Here is a 13,994-nt window from a genome sequence, read left to right on the forward strand (position 1 = left end):
AGAGGGTCCATCCTGATCCAGCACTGGGAGCTGCTCGGCCCCCTGCCCTGCCCATCCTCACCCATCAGGATGCTGCTCCCAGCTCCCACCTGCCAGCACCCAGCGAGCTCCAGGAGCACATGGACGCCTGTAATGAGTGCTGGTATCATTTCTAATTTAAATCCAGGGGTAAGCACTTACAGGGAGAGAGTGCTTTTTATGACCTTGTCTTTACATCATCTTTCAAAGAGACAATTTGGCCCCTACAGTATTTTCTATTTATTGAGATGTGTGCATCTGTTACTTCAGTGCCATCACCTTCCATTCGGAGAGATTTATTTTTTTGCCTATTAGCCTCAGAAATTGCTTCCATCCCTTTGGCTGCTGTGACTGGGGGCTGCACATTTATGGCCTGATGCTAAGTGCCCCTAAAGCCCATTACAATCTCAGGTGGGGGGAAGGATGCTCAGAGCAGGAACCCCCAGAGCTCCCATTCGGGGCCTCTGTGGTGCCCACGTGCCGGGTGCAGCTCCTTCAGCCAGGATGCAATTAGCTGAGATGCAGCAGCAGACTGCATAAATGAAATATATATAACATTTGCAATTGCCGAGCTATTTTCAGCAAGGAGTGCTCCTATTTCCTGATTCTATTTCCTACTTCTGTCCCTAATTTTGCCACTGCTGCTCAGAGTGGGTGCTGGGAGGAGCTGGTGCTGCCCCACGCTGCCCCCGGGGACCCCCAGAGATGTGGGCCCACACAGTCCCCTGAGATGTGACACCCCCTCGAGGTGGAATGAGAGCTGCTCTGCTCTGCCATCAGGCCCACAGATCAAAGCTCCATCCCAAGAGGGCTTTTTATTTCTCTTCTTCCTTTCTTTTTTTTTTTTTTTCTTTTCCCCTGGTCTTTTTTAGAACATGTTAATTGACTCTTATTCTGGGAAATACGAAGGAGAGAGTCATCCATGTCGGCCCTATTTCTGACTCTCCTTTGTCAGCTGCAGTGTCAGCAGTGGGGCAGGCGAGGAGGAGCAGCACGGTGCCCACAGCCATGCCATGCCACAGGGCATGGAGATAAGAGGTTTATGTAAGGCCCACAGAACCTCTCCATTCTGTTCCTGCCACCTTGGGCACCCTCTCTATTCCAACACAGCAGCATCCAAGTGGAAACGTGCCCATTTTTCCCACGGTCAGATCTGCCAACAGACACGGCACTGCTCACAAAGGAGAAACCCCCAACTTCCACAGCCTCTGCTGCCAGACAGCAACACGGACACGGGGAGCACGAGGGAACGGTGGAGCTGGCATAATGATTTCTTCAAAATGAAATAATTTGGAAGCAGCTTTTCCATTTCCACTTTATTGTTATTTTTAGTCGAGCAGCTGTTCTTCGGCATCGATATAAAAACCCGTCCCTTTCATTGCTGGAGAGAAAAGTTCTTTATTCTCGTGGCCGTAGAATCCAACTTTAGAGGTCACTGATTGTTTCCAAGTTCAGTGTACTCTGGAAGGAATCTATATTCTCCTCATATGGTTCCTGGGCATGAAAGCAATCTCTAAATACTCGGAGGATAAAATGAGGTCAAACCCGCAATTCCGTGGGGCCGCTGCCTAGCAAGGCAGCCCTCCACCCAGCTGCTTTGTTTCTGTCAGAGCAGTTAAGAAAACAGCAGTGGGAAATTATTTAGCAATAAATAGAGCCCTACGAGCACAGATGGCTCTGCAGCCTTGAGCTCTCTTTCAAGACATTCCCCTAAGCAGGAGCTGGGAATTTCAGTCGGGTGGGCCAGGCTTGGAGCTGAGCACAGGGCCATTTCACACAGAGAGCACTCGAACAGCATCGACAACAATCCCCCATGGAGCAAACAGTGCCCACTGCCCATCGGTGTGGGGCTCGAGCTGCACATCCCTTCGCATGGGGCTGGGGCTGAGCAGAAGCGTTCATCACACCACACTCATTCCCAAGGAGGATATGACAGTGCCTTTCCTGCTGCAGCTGGAGCCGGGGAAATTCACAAACACATTAACCCTCCACTTGGGAGGAAATAAAGCACTGTAAACGTCCCTCAAATTGCACTTCAAATTTTCATGCAATTCAGCATTTGCCGAAGTCGCAATGAGCTGAGGCAGAGCTGTATGTCCCAAAGCATCCACTTCTCCCCATCCGGAGGCTGCTCCACACATCCCACTGCAGGATGGGTTCAGGGTTCAGGTTTGTATATTAGAGGATTTTAGTCCAGATTCTTTTCAGGCCCCCTCCTACCCAACTGCTCCGTTCCTCCGAGCGCGTGGTTCAGTGCAGAGCTCCATCTCCTGCTTTGTATGCCTACATGTGCAAGAAGTCCACAGGAAGCCCTCTGTTATGGATGTGTCCATCCACACACTCCGTCTCGTATCCTATATTTTCTATTTCATACGTCAGCAACTTTATCCGGAAAAATATCGCACGTATAAAGAGTCATTACTCCGAGTGTAAAAACGCAGGTTTCCCCGGGTGAGAAACATTATCTGCTTAACTGTGCATAGCAGCACTACAAATCCACGCAGAACGTGAGGAGATTTGGATGCTCTGCCATTCCCAGGGCGGTGCAGGCAGTGCTCTGCATGGCAGCACATCCAGACACAGCACTGCACCTCAGCACCTCCAGCTGCCACGGGAGAGTGCTGGCACTCGGTGCTCCTCAGCTTTAAGATCTTTGCAATCAACAGATGTGAGTGATTGATTGACCTCAAAACTTGGTGGCAGGAAATCTATCCCCTTGTCAATCAATCCCGAAGAGCTGCCATTTACGGAGGACTAAGACAGATGGCACCAATGAATCGTGCTGCAGTAAAACGAGGCCGGGGACGCGTCGATTTTTCACTCTAATCTGCACCAAAACGTCGCTGTGTTCGTTTGTGGTGCTCATGTGCATCACCACCTACTGCATCCACAGCAGCTGTCCGCAGGCAGAGGGGGAACACATGGCAGCAGGGGATGTGAAGCAAAAGCAAGACTGGGAGCCTTGGCTTTCTCTCCCAGTTTCTGCCTCCACTGAAGTACTTTTGCCCATCTGTGATGCCGCCACCTGCACAGTGCTTCGGAGGCAGCACACTCTGCCCAGGCACTGTGGAGCAAGATGAGCTCACACCCATGCACCTCTGCAGGCGGTGCTGCTTCAGGTCCTTAACGCCTCCACCAAGCAGAAGTGCCCCTGTGCAGCTCCATCCTCACCCACCATCTGTGATATGCAGATGCTATTTGATAAGCAGCTCTTTATCCCATGGAGGGAAGCAGTGCTTTGGACACACAGACAACACAACCAGAGGTGTGGATGGAGGCAAAGTGCTCTGCTGTGTTTCAAAGGGCCACCCTGTCAGCCCCACCACCGGGCTCAGCTGCTCTGTAAAGCAATCTCTTCCTTCTCATTTAAGATCTGCCTTTCGGAATGAGAGTGAACTACTTTAATTTATCTTGATTCAGTGGAACCTCCGCTCTATTTACCCTGACTCAACATTTCCTCATTTAAACCCAAGACATTTGTAATTTCAGGTTTATCCGCCGCTGCTAAGATCTTAATATGTTGGCCTGAATACTTCTGCAGAATTACGCTGAGTGTTATCTTCATTACAATTAGTGCTGCAAAACAATTTTCGTTCCCGTTGGCTTCACCTTGAATATTTTATAATCAGCGGCGACATAAACCTGCAGGACTCTGCTCTGCCATCTCAGCGCTTTGTGGGCATATAATGGGTGCTGGGCAGTGTGGGCAGCCCGAGCCCGGCCCAGAGCTGTGGGAGCTCATGGGCAGCACAGCAGTGATGTGATGGTGGTGGGCACCGTGGCTGCACAACGCTGCAATCACCGCCTGCAGCGAGGGAGCGAGGCGGGATAATCAGTGCTATAAAGCTGTCATAATTACACGGCCTCGCTGAGTAAATAAAGGCATTAAGCAGGTGGGATGTTAACATGACGTGTTAAGGAAGCAGAGGAGTGTGGTTCGGAAAGCAGAAGGGCTTCTCTCAGTAGTGTGTACCCGGGATGTGCTGTGCCCAGCAGCAGCCATGAGCCTCCACAGGCATTAGGTTTGTGTTTCTGTAGAGGAATGTCAATATTTACAGCCAAAGAGAAAGCTTCATTTACAAACAGACTTCTGTTTAGCAAAACAGAACCAGACCAACCCCTCGAAGTGTTACGAGTGCACCATAAACCAGCACATACTCAGGTGCTACCAGGGGCCTGGATGCCTGGTTCAGCAGGAAGGATGCTCCAGAGCTGTGGGAAGGATGCCCTGGAGCTGCAGGAGCATCACAGCACACCCCAGGGCAATGGAGCTGTACAGGCCATGGGGGGAGCCCTCTGCAGGGCATTCCCAGAGACAGCGTGCATTAAAGCAGATGCACACCTTCTAGGGAGAGAGGTTCTGGTTAATGGGTAGTGGGATAAACAGGAGATGAAGGGAGGCAGTGGCATGTGGTGGGCACTGAATTCAGTGGAGCTGCTGCAATTTACAGCAGCTGAGGTCCCCTGTTGAGTCATAAACCATGACTCTGCAACAGCATGTAGAATTAAAATACTCATCTCTGCAGAAAGTGAATGCGTTTAGGAAGTCCATAATTGTGGCTGAACAGAGATGCAGAGCTTCCCAGGGACAACAGCTTCCTGCAGCTCATGGCTGCTGTGCAGTGATGCTCTCCTCCTCCTGCTCCCCACAGCCCGGGCTGCCTCTGAGTGATTGGAATTAAGTGAAGGCAGACACTACACATGGAGATAAATGCGTTCATTAGCAGTGGGATCTGATTTCATGGCATCTAATCTCCATTATTTCATGGCATCTAAAGTCCATATCTGGAGTTAGATTGGTAGGATCTAACTCTCATTGCTATGATTCATCCCTTTGGAGGTTGTGTGCATGGTGTACATGCCCCAAAGCCCCTGGACAGTGCCTTAGCTCAGCTATGTGAGCGTGTGTCCCACAGCCACAGCAGTCTTTGAGTCTTTTCCAGCATTAAGAAGCTGGTGTACAAGAATCCACAAGGATTTGCTGGGCTCTGTCCTATGACACCAACTCCAGTATTCAGCATCAGAATGAACCTTACATGGAATAAACAGCTCTGGTCAGGGAGCAGTATCCAGAAAGGAAATCCTCAGTATCTCAAGGATGTGAAGCTATACACCAGGAGCTGATATTCACAAATATCCACTGCACCACGGTGTGCAGTATCCCAGAAAAAGAAATGTGGGTATTGTGCTCTTCATCAGATGCCCTCGAGAAGCAATGGTATAAAACCAAAGGGAGCTGAAGGAAAAAAAATATAAGTGAAAAATGAGAGAGGTAATAGAAGAAAAGCAGGGATAAAGGGCTGTCTGGAGAAAAGTGTGCAGAAATATGTCCCACAAAATAAATTGAGAAACATGAGGAGACAATGAGATCTCATTTATCTCCTCTGCTCTGCTCCTTCAGTGATTGAGTAATAACAGAACAATAAAAGGGTTCTCTGTGGCCCGCTCTTGTTTGGGATCCACGGGACGAACAGCCAGAGAGCTTTCAGCACAGCTGTGAATATCTTTCAAGATTTTCCTCAATAAGAAAGAAAAATAATCTGTGGCATCAGATCTGCATCCTCTCTCGTCTCTGTGCAGGGAAATGTGCTGCAGAAGGGATGCCCTGCTGCCCCAGTGCCTGGGTACCACATTGTCCTGGCACGTGGCTATCACACAGCCCGGGCACACAGATGCCATGCAGGTTTCAGTGGGAGGATTACCTCCAAAGCAAACAGCCACACACAGCAGAACAGAGCCAGCTGGCTGCGGACTTGCTGCACAGCCTAACTGTGGTGTATGGACAGGTGGTCTCTGCAGCCTGGGGTCTGGGGGCACAGTGGAGCTGGTTGGCCCCCGGCACTGTGCCCTGCTTGGCCCTGGGATGTACGTGGACCGAGGGACAGCCATGCCAGCCTCTCACTGCACTGCAAACCTCTATGCAGAGAACGTGCAGCACAGGGGGCTGAGGGAGCGCAGAGCACAGTAAGGTCAGGAGCACAACGTGCCAACATTGAGACTGGAGAAGCAATTTGCTGCATGACCGCAGAGCAAAATGTAACCGACAGTGCCAACAGAGCACAGCCCCTGCAGGCGCACCCAGCTCCCCAGCACGGGTTCTTCAGCAGCTGTGTGCACCTTGCTGAAGCACCTTGCTACCTGCTGCTCAGGGATTCTGGGCTCGTCCCCACGTTGCTGTGATCTCCTCCCACGGTGCAGCTCCCACACGTTGCACCTTTGCTACGTTTAGACGTTCCCCAGGGCTGTTTTCTGAGCTCAGCAGGAAAACTCTCATCGAAGCTCCTTCTGCTCCTCGTTAGCAGTCAGGCACGCATCTGCAGGGTTATGTCTTCAAGGTTAAAAAATTCCGATGGCAAGGAAGATTCCAGTCTGAAGTTTTCCTTTGAAGCCTCTTTACACGCTGCTGGGAGGGGCAGGAGGCACTGTGCAGAATACTGACACCACGCTCAGCTCGTGAACCCCAGCCCGGAGACGGCGTGCTGCAAATCCTGCTGGGGATTGGGCAGAGCTGCGTGCAGGGCTGCCATGCTAATGGGGGACAAAAGCAGAACAGTGGAGCAGTGAGCAATAGGAAAATGAATCATTAAGACTTGTGTTTTCAAAACTGTCCCGGCTCATCCCGTTAATATTCATGGAAGGTGACTTAATCCGTAAGGCACAATAAATTAAAGCCATTATTTCAGCATCCTTCTGTGCCCTTCCAGAAGAGTGCATGACACACATTGTGAAACCTATGAACTGTTAGAATCTGGGAAGGAAAGCCAGGTCACCATCATCAACAAACCCTTCTTCCATATTAAGCAAGCAGTTCAGGAGGGGTTACCCCCAACAAACAGCAGTCATATCCCTTAGGAACCAGTGATGGGGACCAGCAGCTGCCATTAGGCATGTGAAGAACTCTTTTAAGGCTGTGCCCATTTCTTTGTGGTGGGCCAGGATGAGTGCACAGTGCTGCTCCCACCCAGGATAAGGGGAAGGACACATCACCACATGTCCCACTGCTGCTGTGACTGTCCGGGGCCGGGGAGGCTGGTGGTTGGCAAGGATTCTGATCAATTCTTTTTTCAACCATTATTTGCTGAAATTAAGCGAGTTTTGATTGGAAAATGAGCCTAACCAACTGCTTTATTAGTCAGCGGAAATTGCTTTGGCTAATTGACAGGAAACATCAGGAGAGAAATCATGGCCTGGAAAATGTTACTTAACAGAGAGGTTCAGCTCCTCTAAATCACGGCGGCTTTCCTGTCTGCAGTGTAGTGAACGTGAGATGACATGGGCTCTTCAAGGAGTAGTACAGTTTCCAAGCAGTGGCTGCTAATTGCAATAGATTTATTGAAATGAAGGTGATTTAGCCAACTTTATGATTGGGAACGAGCTCTGGAGGCAAAAGCCAGCAGGCACAGCTCTACATTCCTGCTGCAGCCTAGGCACCGAATGCCCAGGGTGGTGGGAAGCAGAACTCAGCCCTGAGTTCCTGTTCCTATTCAGCAGTTGCCCATAATTCAGAGGAAGGCCTCTGGAGCCTTGGGTTAGTAGCGACACAAGCCAGAGAGGAGAGCTCCAAGAGGATGAGGGCCGATATCTGCTCCTAATGAGAGAAGCATCACCACTGGGAAGCTGTATGGGGTCTGCTGAGCCTGAACCACTGATGGAGCACCTGAAGGAAAGTCCTGGTCAGCCCTGGGAGCACAGCTGAAGGCAATTCACCTGTGTGACCAGAAGGGATGGAGCCAGGCTGCACCCCTCTTAGACCTCATTTAAGGGCTGACTGCCACTGAGGAAGGATCTCTTGTTGGAGATCCCTCCTTTTGGAGTCCTTTCCTTGTGAGTCTGGATCCTTGGAGGTGGGTGAGCATTCCTTTTTCCTTCCTCTTGTAACATCTCTTTGTTTTTGCTGGTCCCTTTGCCTTTACAGTAGCTCTGTCTAATCAGCACAATGCCTAATGCCACAAAGCTCTGTAAGTTGTACTGAAGCTGAGCATCATTTCAATTCACATCACATGGCCTGGCCTTCAGATTCCTCTGCAGTGAGTTATTAACTTGGTGATAAACACCTTTTGTCATTCCTTACATCATAAACATTTATTTCTAGTGCTAATTAGCACAGATTCATTGTTGCAGAAGTGACCCAGATCTCCAAGACTTGCCACTGTTGCAGTATGCACTCTTTGTGCAGCTGTGCCCCCACCAGTCTGGAATCCCATGGCAGATGGTAGCTGCTGCTGTGCCATTGCTGTGCCCACTGTGGGGCAACCAAAATTCTGCTGCCCAGGGAGAATGATGGGATGAGGGAACTTCTTGAGCTGGAAGGGGGGAGAAGCTGTAAGAGAGATGAACTCAGAGCAGTAATGGGGTCATTTCTTCTTGGGATCTCATTTGGGCCCAACATGACAAATGCCACTGCTAATTTAATTGTCTATTGAATTGCTTTTCTCAGAGCTAGCCTAAAAATCAATGCACGGGAATACGTCGGCTGCACGTCCCTGGCATTATGTATAACCCAAAATAAACCCAGGTCTGCTTTTAGTCAATTGCAAAACAGCATACAACCGTAATAAAGATCAAACACAAGTGAAGCAGTGGGCTGGGAGATCTGCAATTTAAACTGTGAATGTTCCTGCCTCCCCAGAGCTGCAATGAAAGATCACACCCCAGCTGCTATGGTGGGGGGTGGGGATCCCCCTCCAGGGGGTGGTGCTGGAAGCTGGCTCACTGCCACCAGTACTGGGAGTGGGAATGCCCCAACTTCTTCCCAGTTCAGCATCAGAGATTTGGGGGCTGAGCACTGTGTTGGGCACCAGCTGTTGTTTCCTGCTGGAACGTCACCCGTGTTTTGCTGCTTGGGCTATTAAGATCGCTTAATTTTTCTGGACTAATTACTACTTCGTTATGGTGGTATGCCTACAGTGAGCACCACTTCAAAGAATTTTTAAGATGTTTGTGCTGTAGTCCTCAAGCCTTGGGTCAGATTCCTGCTTGATTTTGCTTTGGAATTCACACAAACCTAAGCATCACGGCCCCCTCTGGCAGCACGAGCATGTTTCTCCCTGAGCACCACTGGCATCACCCACAGCACTGCATTCATCGAGGGAGCAACATCAGAATCATTCCCTGCTCCTCTCTAAGGTCCCTGTGCTCTGCCATCCTTGACTAGACATCACGTCACACCGGCTGCCCCAGCAAAGCTGGAGCCTTTTGGATCCCGTTGCACACAAGTACAGGGAAGAACACTGAGTTTGTTCCACTTTCCTATTGGGATGAATCCCCCAGGGTTGAGCAGGAGTGCATCCAGCCCTGGAGAAGTGGTGCTCAGGGATCTGTGTGAGCACTGTGCCTCAGCCTGCCCTATGAGCACGGGGTGGGACTCATTGCCTCCCTTATGCACTGTGTTCCACTGAATTAGGCTCTAAGATGAAAGCAATAAGAAAATAAAATTGAGTTACGCTGATGAGAAGGCAAATAATGTCATTTGTAATTAGATCTTTTGTCTTCCCATTTCATTCTCTGCTCTTTTATTGTCTCCCTCTTCCCAGCTTTTATGTCGTCCCTCTTCTGAACTCTCCTGGCCCCTGCTGAGCTCTGGGTGGCAGTGGCTGCTCTCATCACCCCCTATCAGCTCTGCATACCCAGCAGTGGTAAGCACTGATTTCCCGTTTATTCTCCATAAAGAAACAAAACCTTCTTAAAACTCCTAATAGCTTTCCTAAAGCCATAACCCTCTTTGTCTGTTCTTTAATAGGAAATCAATACTGTTGTAATACAACGAAATTAGCATTGATTTATCTCATCTCACTGGCAGCTGAACCAGAGTGGTATCAGTCCGTGGGCTGGAAGGAGTGCTGCTCTGAGATGGGAATGCTCTCAGCTGCAGCTTACATGGGATCTACAGCGATTCTGTTGTATTCATATCAGTACCAGGCAATCAGTGTTGATAACATGCTCACGACCCGTATTTCACTCCTCAAGCAGTTTCTAAGCCACCGCCTCCTCACAAACCCAACGATGGTTTGAAAAAGAGGACAATCCAATAATTACTCTCACCACGTTCAGCCAATTAGCGCCGTGGAAATGAATCAGGAAAGCGTGTTCCTGGCTGGGACACACCGGCAGTGGAAAGCAGCCTCAGGCAGCGTGGGTCCCTCCGGAGAGGCCCCATAAAATCCCTCTGAACAGTGATGTGAAGGGTGAACCCCTTCTCAGCACTGAACTCCAGCAGCACTGTGACTGTTCTGAGCGCTGTACGCGGTCGTGTTGCGCACTACGGTTTTGCTCTGCAGTCCTCTGAGGTTGTAGTGAATAAAACCCTGACGGCTTTCTCTCCTGCATTAATCATTTCAAGCTGATCTTACAGGATACAAGGGCAAATTAAATTCTATTTGCAATTTCATGCATGGCACGCGGTGCGAGCGAGCCCTGAGCCAGCAGTTTTTCAGTAAGACAAGCGTGTAAGTTGCAATTATGCAGCTACTTTCTCCCATGCGCCAACACTTTTATTACTGACAAATTTATAAATGAAAATGTATGAATGGTTTTAAATTCACCTTCAAGGATGTATCGAATTAAAACGAATAACCCTTAAGACCGTATTCAAAGAAAAACACTGCTTTTAGTGCTCCAGGTGACAAATGGGAGCCCTGTGCCATTCCAGGGCTCAGCCACAGCCTGGAGGCACCTCTGCATTCCTCATAGCAAGAGCAACGCTGATGCAGAGCCCCAGCCCACCTTCCCTCATCAAATATAACTGGGATCTGAGCAGGGCTGACTGCAGAGGGGCAGTTTGGAGCAGTGAGCTCTGGGTGCTCTGTCCCCTCTGTTGTGTTTTGCACGCTGATTGTGCTCCATGCAGTTCAAAGCAGATGCATTTGGAAGGAGTCCTGTGCTAATCAGGTTATCACATCACGTGCTTCTCAGTCCTCTGAAGGGAAACTCAGGCCGCTCTTCAAAGCAGTGCTCTGTGCTAACTCATAACCCTCTCCCCTCACAGCCACCCTCTTTCAGCTCTATTTCCACCCTGGGAGGAAGCGATTTTTGTGGAGTTGTCATGTGCAATACCACCCACTTGACACTTTGCTTCAGTTTCTCCGAGTGCACGTGCTGCAGAAGAGCCCTGAGAACAACGAGGGACAGAGCAGCCACCCAGACACCCACTGTCTGCACCCACAGACCCTGGAAGACATCACCAAGCCCTCACAGCCTGCACAGTGAGGCCCAGCACCACTGTGAATGGCACTACAGGAGCACAGCACCGTGCAGGAACGGCCAGAGGCCAACATCACTACTCGCATTGCATTGCATCACTCTGGACACTCACTGCACCTCCTGAACACTGACCTGGCTGGGAGCAGGAGCACGTCACCCCAAAACGCAGCCCTTGCCCAGCACTCAGTGCTGGGGCTTGCCTGGCTCTGAAGCACAGCCCTAATGACAATATTGACATGAGGATTGGAAGCAGTAAGTTGGCACATCAGGGCATGCTCTGAGCTCACAGCTGCCAGTGGTGTACTCCTTGGCCAGCATGGCAGTGCGGCTGTGGCATGCAGCAGTGCCACGGGGCACTCACTGCTGCCACCTCCACGTCACTGCACTGGAGCTGGAGCTGTCGGAGTGATGCTCCAGGAAACATCAAAGCACTGTGAACCCACAGCAGGGATAGAGGCCTGGGCAGGCAGCCTGGCAGGGGTAACGCAAATCACTTCAGGGAGATCAAAAGGAATGAAATAAGGAGATGTGCAGCACGGCTCTGCCAGCCTGAGAGATAGCTAAGGGAGCTTCAAAGGCAGCGCTGTGCCTTAGACAGACGGATAAATAAGTAAAGAAGGCAGCGGGCTGCTCAGAGCCTGGCAGCTGGGGGGGGCAGGGAATGAGGCAGCCCCCGTGGGCAGAAGGGGCACCCGGAGCTCTGGGCAGCCCCCACCACCAAAATGTGAAGCTCCTCATCTGCATGAAGCCTCTGCCTTCCTCCCAAAGCATGTCCATGATCCCACATGTCAAGCATTTTCCTCCATCCCATGAGCTGTGCTCCGTTGGCTGCGCATTTCGGCAGAGCATCACTGCCTTGGTTCCTTGGGATGGTCGCTCCCATCGCTCCTGGCTGAGCAGCAGCAGTGCCACGGGCACACAGCACGGTGTTGGCTGCTGTGCTGGTAGCTCTGCCTGTCACTGATGTGGCTGCAGTTCTCCTTGGAGGAAGAGCCCCATTTTGGATTGTTCTGTGGGTTTTTTGGTCTCCCTGTCAAGAGCACAGCTGAGGCATGAAGCCCACAGTCGCTGCTGAACAAAGCAGGCAGCTCTCGAATCCGAGTGGCGAATTCAGATAACAAGCAGGGAAACAGCTTGGCTTAAAAACACCAAAGAAACTGCAAATTATTCTGTTTGAAGGGAGTGAGCCTGCTCTAAATCTTCAATTGGAACAGGCAGTGGCTGCCTCGCCTCCCTCCTTCTGCTTAACTATGCCCCCATGCAAAGGCCATCACATCCCGACCCAGAGCTGGAGCTGAGGGAGACGGGGAATGCCAGGGGTGAATTTCCACCTCCAGTGCTGGGTGGAAGCTCTGAGCCTGGTGTGAGAGCCAGCTGGTTTGTGAGGCGTGCATTCACATGACCGAGGATCAGATCCAGGTGTAAATTCTGCAATTCCAATCCTATCTCCAAAAGAAAAGGGAAATTGCCCCTTGGAGAAGGGATCTCTGCGATGGAGGACTGCAGAGGAGGCAGGGCTGCGTGCAGGGCACAGCAGAGCAGAGCAGTGCAGGGAGCACCAGGCGAGCCCACCAAGTCCATCCTCAGACAGGAGGGAGGGAGCAGGGGGCAGAAAACTCTGCCAACACTGTGCTCCTAAAGGCAGCTTTTCTCTCTCTGTGAGCTTGGGAAGATGAAGAGGTTGTTCGCATCCCGGGAAGGCATAATCCGCAGTGTGACTTACATATTTTTGTTGTCTTCTCCAAATGTATTTAGAGGATTAGGGAAAGCCCACATCGTACAAGGGATACAGATGTTATTAAGGGAGAAATGTGTTTTTCAGCACAGGCTCTTGAAAAGCATGCAGCCAATAGTGCTCTAAATACCCCAGCGTCGTTATTCATAGAAAACAGTCCTCTCTTCTCTTTTTCCCCCCCAAATATAACCACAGTCATTATTCAGCTTTATAACTATAATGGATGGTTGTTAGACGCCTTCCAAACAAGCCAGCACAATAAGATACAGACGGTTAACCCACATCAGCTCTCCAAGGGAATTTCATGTTGGGCACTTTAATATGCTCCTTTTGAAATTATTCAGATAAATTAGTGCATGGGGCACTGCTGCAGGGAAAGGACTGAACCTGGAACAAAGCGGAATGAGATGTGAAATAATAAAAATAAAGAAGAAACACAGGTGCCAGCTTCAGGTACACCTCAAAAATTCAAATGAGCTCATTTGCAGAGCTAAAAATTTCCCAGGGACTCGAGTTGATTCAAAGAGAAATGTATTTAATTTAAAACAACTCACTTCAGGGAGCTCTGAGCTGGGATGAAACGTGTTAAATAATTGATCAGCCAGGGAGTGAGGAAGAGAAAAAGGGAAAGGGAGAAGGGAAAGAAAAGGGGAAAGAGAAAGGAGAAGGGGAAAGGGAGAGGAATGGAGAAGGGAGGGGAAAGGGAGAGGAATGGAGAAGGGAGGGGAATGGGGCAGGGAAGGGAAGGGAAGGGAAGGGAAGGGAAGGGAAGGGAAGGGAAGGGAAGGGAAGGGAAGGGAAGGGAAGGGAAGGGAAGGGAAGGGAAGGGAAGGGAAGGGAAGGGAAGGGAAGGGAAGGGAAGGGAAGGGAAGGGGAAAGGGGAAAGGGGAAAGGGGAAAGGGGAAAGGGGAAAGGGGAAAGGGGAAAGGGGAAAGGGGAAAGGGGAAAGGGGAAAGGGGAAAGGGGAGAGGGGAGAGGGGAGAGGGGAGAGGGGAAAGGGGAAAGGGGAAAGGGGAAAGGGGAAAGGGGAAAGGGGAAAGGA

Source organism: Cyrtonyx montezumae, unplaced genomic scaffold (assembly GCF_038088225.1).
Source record: "Cyrtonyx montezumae isolate F1298 unplaced genomic scaffold, pur_monq_1.0 scaffold_26, whole genome shotgun sequence".
Taxonomy (NCBI): Eukaryota; Metazoa; Chordata; class Aves; order Galliformes; family Odontophoridae; genus Cyrtonyx; species Cyrtonyx montezumae.